This window comes from Athene cunicularia (assembly GCF_003259725.1).
Source record: "Athene cunicularia isolate RWA chromosome 5 unlocalized genomic scaffold, athCun1 chr5_part1, whole genome shotgun sequence".
NCBI classification, from domain to species: Eukaryota; Metazoa; Chordata; class Aves; order Strigiformes; family Strigidae; genus Athene; species Athene cunicularia.
This window is the reverse complement of record NW_020799101.1, coordinates 13,370,123-13,381,756: the sequence shown is the minus strand read 5'-3', so window position 1 is coordinate 13,381,756 and position 11,634 is coordinate 13,370,123.

Sequence of the window (11,634 nt, the reverse complement as noted above, 5' to 3'; positions counted from 1 at the left end):
GCCGACGACCGACGCCTGCCCCCGCTGCGGCTGCATCTGGAGAGTTCCGGAGAAGGCAGAAAGACGTTTGGGAGGCTGGGGAGGTGGGAGGGGGGCGGGCGGAGCATCAGGCGCCCCAGAGTTGTTTCGGTGGTTCAGGGGGGCTGCCCGGGTGAGGCGTCCCTGGTGGTTGGAAAGCCTGGGGAGCTGGTGTCTGAGGGATTTGGGGGGTGCCTCCTTCTAATAGGGGTGAAACGCCTCTAAGACCTCTTCTATGAAGAAAGGCTGAGCGTGTTGGCGGTGTTTAGCCTGGAGAAGAGAAGGCTGCAACAAGGCGTCCCTGCAGCCTTCCCATACTTCAAGGGGACTTACAAAGATGGAGAGAGACTTTATAGCAGGGCCTGTAATGACAGAACCAGGGATAACCAGGGTAGATTTAGATTATATATAAGGAAGCAATTCGTTATGATGAGGGCAGTGAGGCGCTGGCACAGGTTGCCCAGAGAAGCTGTGGCTGTCCCCTCCCTGGCAGTGTTCCAGGCCAGGTTGGACGGGGCTTTGGGCAACCTGGGCTAGTGGGAGGTGTCCCTGCCCATGGCCGGGGGGTTGGACTGCATGATCTTTAAAGCCTGCTGCTTGTCGGATTTAGCTGAGCCCTGGATCTCGGTCCTATACACTGCTGCTGTGCTTCTCCCCTCCTCGCTGGCTTTTCTTATTTTGTATTAATTCTGCTTTCCTACTGATGATGCCAGAGCATTTAAATGGGAAACTCAAGCTGTGGACAGTATCAAAAGGGAGCCTTTAAGCTGCTCGTTATTTCTGCAGGCAATGTAAGAGAAAGGGGGATACCAGTGGCCTAGAACAATAAGTAGCCTATTTGAGCTTTGCTTAGAGTAACATGATCAGGGCCTGCAAAGTCAGCTTTTAGAGAGTGAATTCCAGAAACAGAATGGAAAAGCAGCTGGATTCTTTTTCTCCTTTTTCTTTTTCTTTTTCTTTTTCTTTTTCTTTTTCTTTTTCTTTTTCTTTTTCTTTTTCTTTTTCTTTTTCTTTTTCTTTTTCTTTTTCTTTCCTTCTTTTTCTTTTTCTTTCCTTCTTTTCTCTCTCTCTTTTTTTTTTTTTTTAATTGCTTTCCATGGCATGGCAGTCCTTTTGTAGATGTAGCAGCTCAATACGAAGCTGATCAAATCTTGCAGTGGAATAACATATTAAAAATTAAGCCAGCTTTCACCTTCTGTGCAAAGATAACACACAAACAAGACAAAGATGCTTCCAAGGAGGTCCAAAACAAAACCCGAGAATCTGTCCCAGATTTAGCAGCTCTTGGACCACCATTACAATTAATAAATAGATAAGATGGAAATACAAAGCATTCAATGAATCCCTGACCTTCTTCGTCCAACCCAACACCCATTTGGGTTCCTTCTCATCTCTAAACACTGTCAAATCAAATCGAGTACTCAGGTGTCTCCAGAATGCTTTGGATTCCCTGATGCACATACCTGTCCTACCTGGGGACAACCAGCTGGTATTAGAGAGAAGGTAGATGGGCTGGCTCTGCCCTTTGCTGCTGCACTGACGGCTTTGGGGGCTGCCCATTCCAGCTGTATCACACACTGTTCTACCTCCTAACAGGGACTTTAGACCTTGCCAGACTCATATACCTGCAGCCAGTACTTGAAATCAGACAGGAAGCCCCGATCAGTTCTTTTTCCCTAAACATTTTCTCCAAGTAGAGATAGAAGTGACTTTCTGGGAATCTTGTCCACTCTTGGCATCCACAAGAACAACTGCAATCTGATGCACAGCTCTGCAGGTGAAGGTCCAGATGTTATATGCATCTGCTTTGTAGCACAAGCCTTGGAAGGATCAGCCTGGCCTAAAACGTTCCTAACCAAAGTGTTTTTAATCTGTTAGTCAAATCCTCTGGTCTCTCAAGAGTCCCTTCTCCACCAGAATAATTTTGTAATTTTAATGTTCACCCACAATGGACAGGGAAAACATTTCCTCTCTTTCTTTGCAGACACTTCTTTTGGTTATCTGAAGACAGTTTCGATCTTAGTCTTTTCTTCTCTCAATTATATTGATTTTTATCTTTTGACCTATGATTCTTCTTACCCCTCTTTCTTTAGCTGACCTGGAGTTCCTTGAACTGACCCCTAAGGCCCTGCTGAGTGAGTACTGGGAGATTACCTTGGGTATTTGCAGACAACACTGTTGTTCATATATCTGAATATGAGATCAGATATTTGCAAGAGTCCTCTCATAATATAACTTAACAGGACACAGCATAACAGGACATAATATGTTATGTCATTCTTCAGTTATGGGCAGCCTGCAACACATGATGTGTCACAGACCCTTTTCAATAGATCAGCTGCATGCCACGATGTTCTCTGTCTTGTACTTGAAGTTTGTTTCTACATAGAAAGTTTCTTTCTACATACATTTCCTAGCTGTCTATGCTAAATTGCCTTTTCCAGATTGTTTTTCCAGTTTGTCAAGATCACTTGAATTCTAATCATACTGTCAATGTTTGTGCAGCCCCTCCCAGGTTGCTGCAATCTCCAAAGGACTGTCTTGTTCCTGCATGCTCAAGCTGTTCCTAATAAGCTTTATTCAATGCTACTGAATGTTTTATTCAGTGCTACTGAACCCCACTGGAGCAGGCACATACTTCAACATGGGGAGGGGGGTGCTTTATATATTAACGCAGAGACATCAAGGACTTGTTGGTATAAAGTCTGAGATGGCAAGGGTTGGTTCACTAAGGAATGAGCATGGCTTTTGTCCCACCAGGGAGTTTCCCTTTTGTTCTTTTTTCCTTGCTTGGGGTTTTGGTTTGTTTTCAGTTCAAGTTATGCTTTGTGAGGCAATGTTGTATGAATGTAGAGGAGTTTACTAAGCTTGTATGTGGGGGGGGACACTGAGTCTGTATAGGTGCTTATATTTGTGTGTGGCTTCCGTAGGAGCTTTGTGATAAAGGGAAGGAAGTCATATAGCTCTTACAGTTTGGTAGTATTACTTAGGCCAGACATTTTGTCTATTGTTCCAGGGCCTTATGGGTGTAGCACAGATATAGTTTTGGAGAGGAGAGCTAACCTGACACTCAAGGAAGCGCAGATTCAATGGTTCTCCTCCACATGTGTCTGTTTTTCTAGATAGTTCAAAAGCTACATCTGATCTTGTGTCCATGTTGTTGCTGCCTGATGCCTCCAGCTCAGAGCATGACTCAGATGTCTGTTGGGAGCTCTTGTGCCTTTCAGGCTCAGCTGTGACTGCCTTTCTTTCTATTCTGCTAAGACGGATCCAAACGTAACTTACAACTGGCTGGGATGCATTCCCTAGAGCGATAGAGTGAGGGATTGTGCCTTCCCTGCTTTCTTCCTCTTTGGGATCATTTAGCTTCCCTACTGGATGGTGAAATGTGGGATCATCAAATAGAGAAAGCAAAAAAGGAAGCTAACGGCAGCTTGGGAAACGTTTAGAGTCAACCAGCACATAGAGCAGCTGCACTGCCACATGTCTGAGAGAGAAAAGGTTAATGTTATAATTTATTGTTATCCTTCAAAGATCCTCTTCCCTTTGTTCCTTTGTCTTTTAGGCCTGAATGGTGGCAATTCAGGTGGAAGAGGCTTAGCAGATGACACTGGAGGCATAAGATAGCAGAGGTTTCCTTTCATTCTTGTGGCAAGAAGTGACTGCTGGCTGTCTGCTGCCCTTGATGGCACCCAGGGAAGATCTGGGAGAAGGTGAGCCTGAATGGAAAACTGGGAAAGGGAATCGGGGGAGTAGGGAGGGGAACAGAATAACGCAGAGAGTACAGAAGCAGCAGCACAGAATTAACGCTGCAGGTAAATGAAACATGAAGAGAAAGGACATAAGCAGAATGAAGTAGGCAGGGAGCAGAAATGTGGAGTTGTGATAAACCTGTAGAAATTCTGGTGGTGCTGGCATGGAAGAAAACACACATTGTTGACTCAGGTGTTTCAAAATCTTTCTGTTTGCTTGTGAGTTTGGCATCAACAATTGGCTGTGTCCCAGTAGACATGTCCACTAGAATGCGGAGAGTGGTAGATGGAGGGATCTCCCCTTTGATCCCCAGAGCTTCACTGGGGCTTAGCCAGCTCTGGGACTACCTGGCAGGAGAATTTCTTTTCATAGAGCCTTCTGCCCTCAGCCCTTTCCTTGTCTTCTAGGGTAATGCACTGCTGCATCATCACAACTTCAGTACTCAGCATGTTACCCAGAAAAACACAAGTGTTTCTCTTTTTATTTTGACTTGGGACTGGATTTTGAGTTTCTCCTTCCTAGCACCTACTTGGGCTCCCTGAACCGGTCTTCAAAGACTCCTTGAGGCAGCAGCTTTCTCTCTGTGCCCTGTATACGATGTGAACCTAAGTGGCATTTAGACCATGTTCATGCAGCTGTCTGAACATTGCATTTATACTAGCCAACTGTTTATAAGGAAAAACTTGCATGTTCCAGAGACTGCAGTCCAGCACAGCTAGGCTTGAAGATCAGCTTCACCAAATGGCGAACCATCTAAAGCAACAACAAATAAATCCAAATGGTGAAATGAGAGAAATACTGGAAAAAAACGCTAAGTACATAAGAAAAACTTAGAAAGTGAAATTCTCTGTGGAAGCACCCAGTATCTGGAAAAGAATCTTCTCCAGGTGAATTCAGTCAGTACCTTTGTGCTGATTCAATTCCATTATCTTTGTTTTTCTAAACACTGTTGTGTTCATTGCCACACCTGTACTCACTGCCCCACTCAATGTTATGCTATTAAGTCAGGACATTAGGATATTCCAGATCCTCAGGATGCAACTGCCTTTGAAGACACAGCAGCTAAGGCATTATTCGTAGGGGACTAGATGCCTTTATTATCCATTAACTTTATGACCTTGAGTGGCTTTAGGGTATTCTCTGGTGTTATTATCCCACTGGCTTCAAAGGTACTGTATATCAAATGTTGAAACTTCCCAGCCTGATAAAATCCTTTGATAAGACTGGTGTTTCAAAGCATGAGATGTAACATGCGTTTGTACAAGAGTCATGGGCTGCTGTAACAGAGCTGTCTTGCTCACATATCTGCTGATGGGTAGGGGCTTTGAGATCCCCACAAATGTCCTGGTCAGGATGCCAGGATGTGAGACTCCTTCTGTTCCAAGGGAAATCATGGCATGTGAACAACTGCCTAAACTAATATCTGAGGTGCTGAGCTTGTGAGAGGCAGAGGCTGAGAGGTCCTGCAGGAAGGGAGTGGCTTAGTATGCTATAAATTGTAAAGTGCCCTGAAAAATTTGGTGCACCTCCAACTTTCCATGCTTTATCCAAGTAAAGTGGAAACAGTTTTATTACTGGGCACACATATCTTCCAGAAATCCTGACCCATGCCATTTTAAGCAGAAGTGGCCAAGTTCTGACAGGCACCTTTTGTTGTTTGTCTCAGCCTCTGCTCCATGCGATATTGTGTATGTGGAGGAGCATTTTAGTTTGGGTTACTGGTTTTAAATATACTGGTCTGTTGGAGAAGGCAAGACGAAGAGGCATAACTTGCACTTAAAAGTCAACCACATTTATGATCACTCCGAGGAAGAATCCATCCTTGTTCATAGCCAGTTTGAAATACAAATCCATAGCCAACCCCCTGCATACTTCCCTGGAAACAGATGAGAAACCTACAACCAAAATATCAGAAAAAGGTGGGTACAGACATTAGTCCAAAGTCCTTTCCTTGGCATTATCTTTCATTTCAAAGATCATATATTCTTTGAATTCTGTTACTAAACTGCTGAGTCTTTTCCTCTTCCGTCATGTTTCTTTTAAGCAGTCAGCAAGTAGGCTAGAGAGGGCAGACCTACATAAACACACCCCCATGCCAGGTCTTTTCTTCTTTCTTCATAAGTCCCATCTTTTTAATGTATATTTGGAAAAGGAGTTGTGTCCAAAGTACCTGAAATATTGTGAGGACTATGTCCTCTTATATTTGTTGCAGGTGCAGTGAGCTTCTTTGCTGCTGGCCTTCCTTGGAAAAGACCAGAAGACTTTTCATGTGCATGCAGTTGGTGATAGGGAGAGCAGGTCTCCAGCAGAACTCAGATGCTAAGCTATTTAGCAGCAGTTTTAAGATGCCAGAGACCACGAAGAGGCACGCTGAGATAAGAGGGTGGACACTGAGTCCAGCTACCTTAATTAGTAACTACCTATCAGTCCAGCAGCTTCATGCACATCTCCCTTTGCACATCACTCAACAAATGGATTTATGGCTGGTGGCAGTGAGCAAAAACTGTTGGGAAATCATTCAGAAAAGAAATATAAAAACTCAGTAGTTGACATTTTCATAGCATTTTTCTAGTCTGGATTTGCAGACAATATAACCTCAGCCTCAGGCTGTTTCTGTGAAGTAAAAACATCCATTTTATAGATAAGGAAGCTGATAAAACTGATTTGTACTTGGGGAACAGGAGGCAAAGCTAGGGGGACAACCTTATCTTCCTGCATTCTGTCTTTGTTTTTAAGCCATGCTCCTCTTACAGGAACATTTCCATGAGGCAAATGTTTTTTTCACTACCAACAGCTATACAAATGTACTTGAAATCCTCTGTTTCAGTTTGTATCCACATGCAAAGTCAATGACTGGGAGACCAGGTCTCCAGCTGAATCTAAATGTTTAGTTATTCAACAGCATAGACACACAGTGTCAGTAATGAATGAGGAGAGAGAGCCAAAACCAGGTGGGAATATGGTATGAGGCAATTCCACTAAGGTTTATGTACAGATATCTTTTTAACATCTTGACCTGTTTCCAAGGCGTTTCCTGCTGGGTCGTATGTGGGCTTCCAGCTGTCATGTGAAATATGTTTGTTGTTGCATTACTCTTACAGAAAAGGCACCCATTTATTGGAAACTGGAAGGCACCCATTTCTTGGAAGCTGAAAGTACAGACTTATCAGAATGACTTATGTGCATTTGTAGAAACTTCCCAAGTGCTCATACGGCTCCTGAACTAATGCCAGGGAAAAGGAGCGATAAGCAAGGCTATGAATTTCATATGATATTCCAAAACTGGTACTGTTAGTAGTGGTATTGGTATTCTTTGCTAATGCTAGAGTGCTCCTGAAAAAGATACAGAAACTTCTGGTTTAGACCTCAATTTTTCTCCACCTCAAGCCAATTGAAAAAGTCAGGTTCGTGTTGAAGGCAGAGAATTGAACACTTGCTGATGAAATGGCTCTATATTTTCACTAGGACAGTGCACAAAGATTTATGGCAGAGATCCTTGAATTAGTGTTGATCAAGCTAGCGTGGGTATCAGTAGCTTTTTCTCCCCAACAATATGGGGATCTTCTCTGGCATTAAACTTCCTTTATAGCAGAATTTTTAGGGGAGATGCTTTAGTTTTGCTTGAATGCATTAATTAATTTAGTGTAATTTCACTTGTTTTCCACTTCTGCAAGACAAAAGGTCTTAAATTCTTTTGTAAATAACCCCTCTTAACATAAGCTCGTAATTATGCTGGTATTTGGAAAGAGTTCTCTTTTCTGAACTCACTGGTGCCAGGTTTGCCAGTTAAGCATATTTATAACAATCTTTCCCACGTGATTTTAGCAGCTGATATCAAAGTCCTAAAGAATAATAATGCTTTATAATTTTCTTCTAAATTTCCAAGTAGCTCTGAGGTTGTTTAAATCACATCAAATCAGATAGTTCCAAAGTAAAGACTGTTGGCTAGTCAAAATGATGTAAGATCTCATAAATTTCTCACTGGTGTACAGCAGAGATCTGAGGGAGATGCAGTTTGAGAATATTGGAGAAAAAGTTACAGAGAATAGATTCTGGAGAGAGCACTGGTACTGCAGCATCATCATCAGTGGATTTGGGGTTTGTCACTGGTCCTACCATGACAGCTATGTTTTGCTGCCTAATGCCTGAACTACCCCTGCTGAAAAGCTCGAGGGTTGTACACTAGTATCATCATGACAAATAAAGAGTACATTACTGCTTGGTGGGGAAGAGGAGACCAGGAAGGTGAGTGCCTCCCTCTGCTCCTGGCTCTCCAAGCCTGCTGCCAGGTTACTGACTACACCTTCTGTTCATTAAAGTGCATAAAATGTGCAAGAAGTTGGAAAGAGGCTCAAAGTGCAATTGAATATTCAGTAACAGTCCTGACATTCCCTCCCTCCATCAGAGCCAGGAGTCCTTCCGAAGTGCTAGTGATGTCAGCTGACATAAAATCCTTTCCTGGACTTGGATGTGGTGGTACACTGTCACATTTCCTCTTTCTTACTGTAAAAAATAAGAAATGTATATTTTCACATGGGTGTTTGTGTAGAGTGGTTGCTAATGTTTCTGCTTCCATGCAGATGTTTCTGCTTTTCCCATGATTTACTCCTGAACAGAGACTTGTGGCTCTCTGAGAAGTGCCTGAATCCTTGCAGTGACTTCATGGCAGTGGACATACAACACACCAGTTGTGCTGATGGGAGATTAGGTATAGGGAGATTGAATGACTTGCCCAAAGCCAAAAACTGTGCCACTTCTTAAATTACTGCAATCATCTTCAATCCTCTAGGAAATGTATTATTTTCCCTTCCCTTGGAAATGCATGTAGAAACATTACATCAGCTGTCCAGAGCTGTAATCACTGATCACCTATATCTGGTTAAAAGTGATGCAGCTGCCAATGCTCAGAGTGGTTTCCTTACCGGTTTTGTTTGTTTTGCTGTGAAACGCCTGCTGTGAATGTTTGAGTCCTTGGAATTATTGGTTTTTCATTAGTACCTGAGATAAAGGACAATGAGACACTTTGATTTGAAAGTCTGTAACACAGCTGGAGCCAGGAGGTTCCACCCCCCTTTCCACCCCCCACCACGCAAGCCAAGTGCCAGGCCCTGCCAGCTCAGCATTGCTGGTGTCACTCCTTCCTGTTCCGCAATGTGCAAACAGCCCAGTGACGTAGCGGGGTAACGCTGTTTGAACAGTCTCTTCAGTCAAGGATTTTTCCAAAATAAATTGGATGGCAATTAATGGATATGCATGTGAATGTGATATTGCATGGCATGAGGGGAATAGAAAATGTTACGGCAGGAAATGAAGCAGGAGCATTTTCTTGACAAACTAGCAGGTGGCTGCAAAGGCTTCTCTTTCACTTTGCAGTATGTATGGAGTTGGTAAAGTCCCAGGAGTGAGCTGTGAAAGGAAAGGGGTAAAGGGATACCCCTGCTTTTTTGTCTCACATAAAAAATGGTATTTAATATCGATTACCTACCTAAGGTCTCCCTCTCCACCTTTCCTTTTCCTCCATACACTTGTACCAGTCCTCTAACCCCGCTGTCACTTTGGCTGTGGAGTAGTTCTCTCTGTCTGTGTAGGCAGACAGCTGTCTCCTCCTGTGAAGCAAATGGAGTGTTTCATCTATCATGCACTGTGCAAAACTAAGGCTTTCTTTGCTTTTCTGTCACTTGATTTCATCATTTCCTGCAGATTGCTTCATATTGTCAGATCTGTCTTTTGATCTGACAGCACCTTCCACACTCTGCTTTCTCAGCCCCCTGTCAAATTCACCCATTTTGAACAAATCACTCTTAAACTGTTTGCTACTGGAGGAAAAGACTTGTGATTTATTTCTAGTGGAGTACTATCTCTTGTGGAGGCTCAAAGCATGCATTTTGTGTGCCATTTACTAGGGCATGCTTTAAGAAGACCACCTGTGTTGAGACCAGGCACTTTTGCTCATCCCTGCATAGGTATGGACCATGGCATTTCTTTGAAAGCTGGACTAGCAGTGATCTCTGTCAGTCCATGGACATTGTGTCAAAGGGTCACAGGAATGACTCATATTTGGTCTTGAAGATCTTCCTGATAATCGAAGATTTCTTTGGGCTGGGTTTTTTGGACTGTCTCTGTTGACCTGTGGCTTTGGGGGGCTGGACTGTGGTGTTTCTAATGAGGCTGCTATCTGAGAGCTGGTATATCTCTGAAACCTGGGGAAGAGGCGATGATGGAGGAAGATCCTTCACCAAGGCATGAAGGACAGTGAGACCTCAAGGACTCTATGTCTCTAGGAGCACTCCTGGTAAGGGAGTCTGAATTGATGCCTAGAGGATTGCTCTCTTTAGCAGGGAGTTGGTCTGCACTGTTCAGGGCATGCCAATAAGTAACAGAAAATGCAGTAACACAGGTTTCATTTCTCAGGCAGGGTTTCCTTCATGCTGAATTATACTTCCTCCCTACTTGCTCATGTGTGAACACTTCAAAACTTGTGTGGGGCTCCTCTTCTGGGGTTCTGTCCTCACCACTGCCACATGACGGCTGGGCTGAGCGGGTCACACACAGCTGGTGAGCATGGCAGTGGATGTTATTTGCCTCTGAGTCCTGTCCAGACACCAGGAGCAAAGGACTGGAGACTACAGTAGAGGTGACAATGTTTGCTTGGGGCTCATCTTACCCTGCTAAGTCCCCATTGAGACAAATGTCCCTGAAGTACTTGCATGTGTGCATTCTTCCAGAGCCACTGCCCCCAGCGACACCTTCACAGGACAAGGTGAAATGTCTCAAGTCCAGAAATATTCTTCTTTCAGATGGTCACTTTCTGAATGACCTATGTTTGCAGAGAAATTCCAGTCAAGTGGAAGACATGACTTTCTGGTATACCTGATTGAAGTGACCAAAATAATTATCAGAAAGTTATCAAAATGCTTGAATCTGGAGTCAGCTTTGTGCTATGTAAACTAGCATTTTGTTAGAAGTGTTATTGTGAATGAAAGTTAAAATAATAAAAATAGGATTAATTTTCTGTTGCAAAGGGAAGGCTTTTGTGTTGGTTGGGGGTTTTTTGCAATCTCAGAAGCCTTCATGAGGAAGAGTCCTCTTGAGCTGTTCAGCTCAGCTAGAGAAGGTAGACATTTTGCTTGGTCTTGTGACATTTAATGGGAAATACTTATTAGCCCTGACACTTAAAGTGAGCCAGTGTGACATGCCAGCCAGTCTCTATTTTCTTGCTGCTATTGCACCAGTCACTGCAATATGTAGAGAAATCCCACCCCACACATGGCAACCCCAGCCATGTGATGGGAGGGAACAAACGCATGGTGACACTTTCATATTGGGAATATAATTAATTTCTTCACCTTTCCTGGAAGCAGCTCCCAGAAAAGCAGTATTAAACATGGGTGTCTAAACTGGTCCTGGAGGTAGTGGTCACTGCTGTGGTGTGGGCTGGAGTGGATCAGCAGGTTTCCTGCAAGAACCAGGAGGCTGTAGGCTCCCGGGCTGCCTCTGTGCAGGGGACTGTGTCCTTGTCCCTGTCCCTGTGTGTCACTGACGCAGCAGGTCCTGCTGCTGGAGTGAGCCTGCAAGGACAGCAGCCAGGAATGACTGGTAGGAGAGGTGGAAGCAGCACCTTTCCCCACACTTGGAATGTACAGAGTGTTGATGAGCTGTTAATAACTCCTGTATGGTCACCAGGTGTAACAAGGGAGGGCTACTGAATAACCCAATGCACGTTAGCAACTACATTGCCATCTCTCTAGATAATATTTTACTTCTGGTTTTAAGTTTTTGCTTGCATCATGTTACATTGGAATAAACTGTTCTCTCCAGCACAGAAAGTCCTCATGGAACAAGTGTAAAAAAATTATGGGAAGA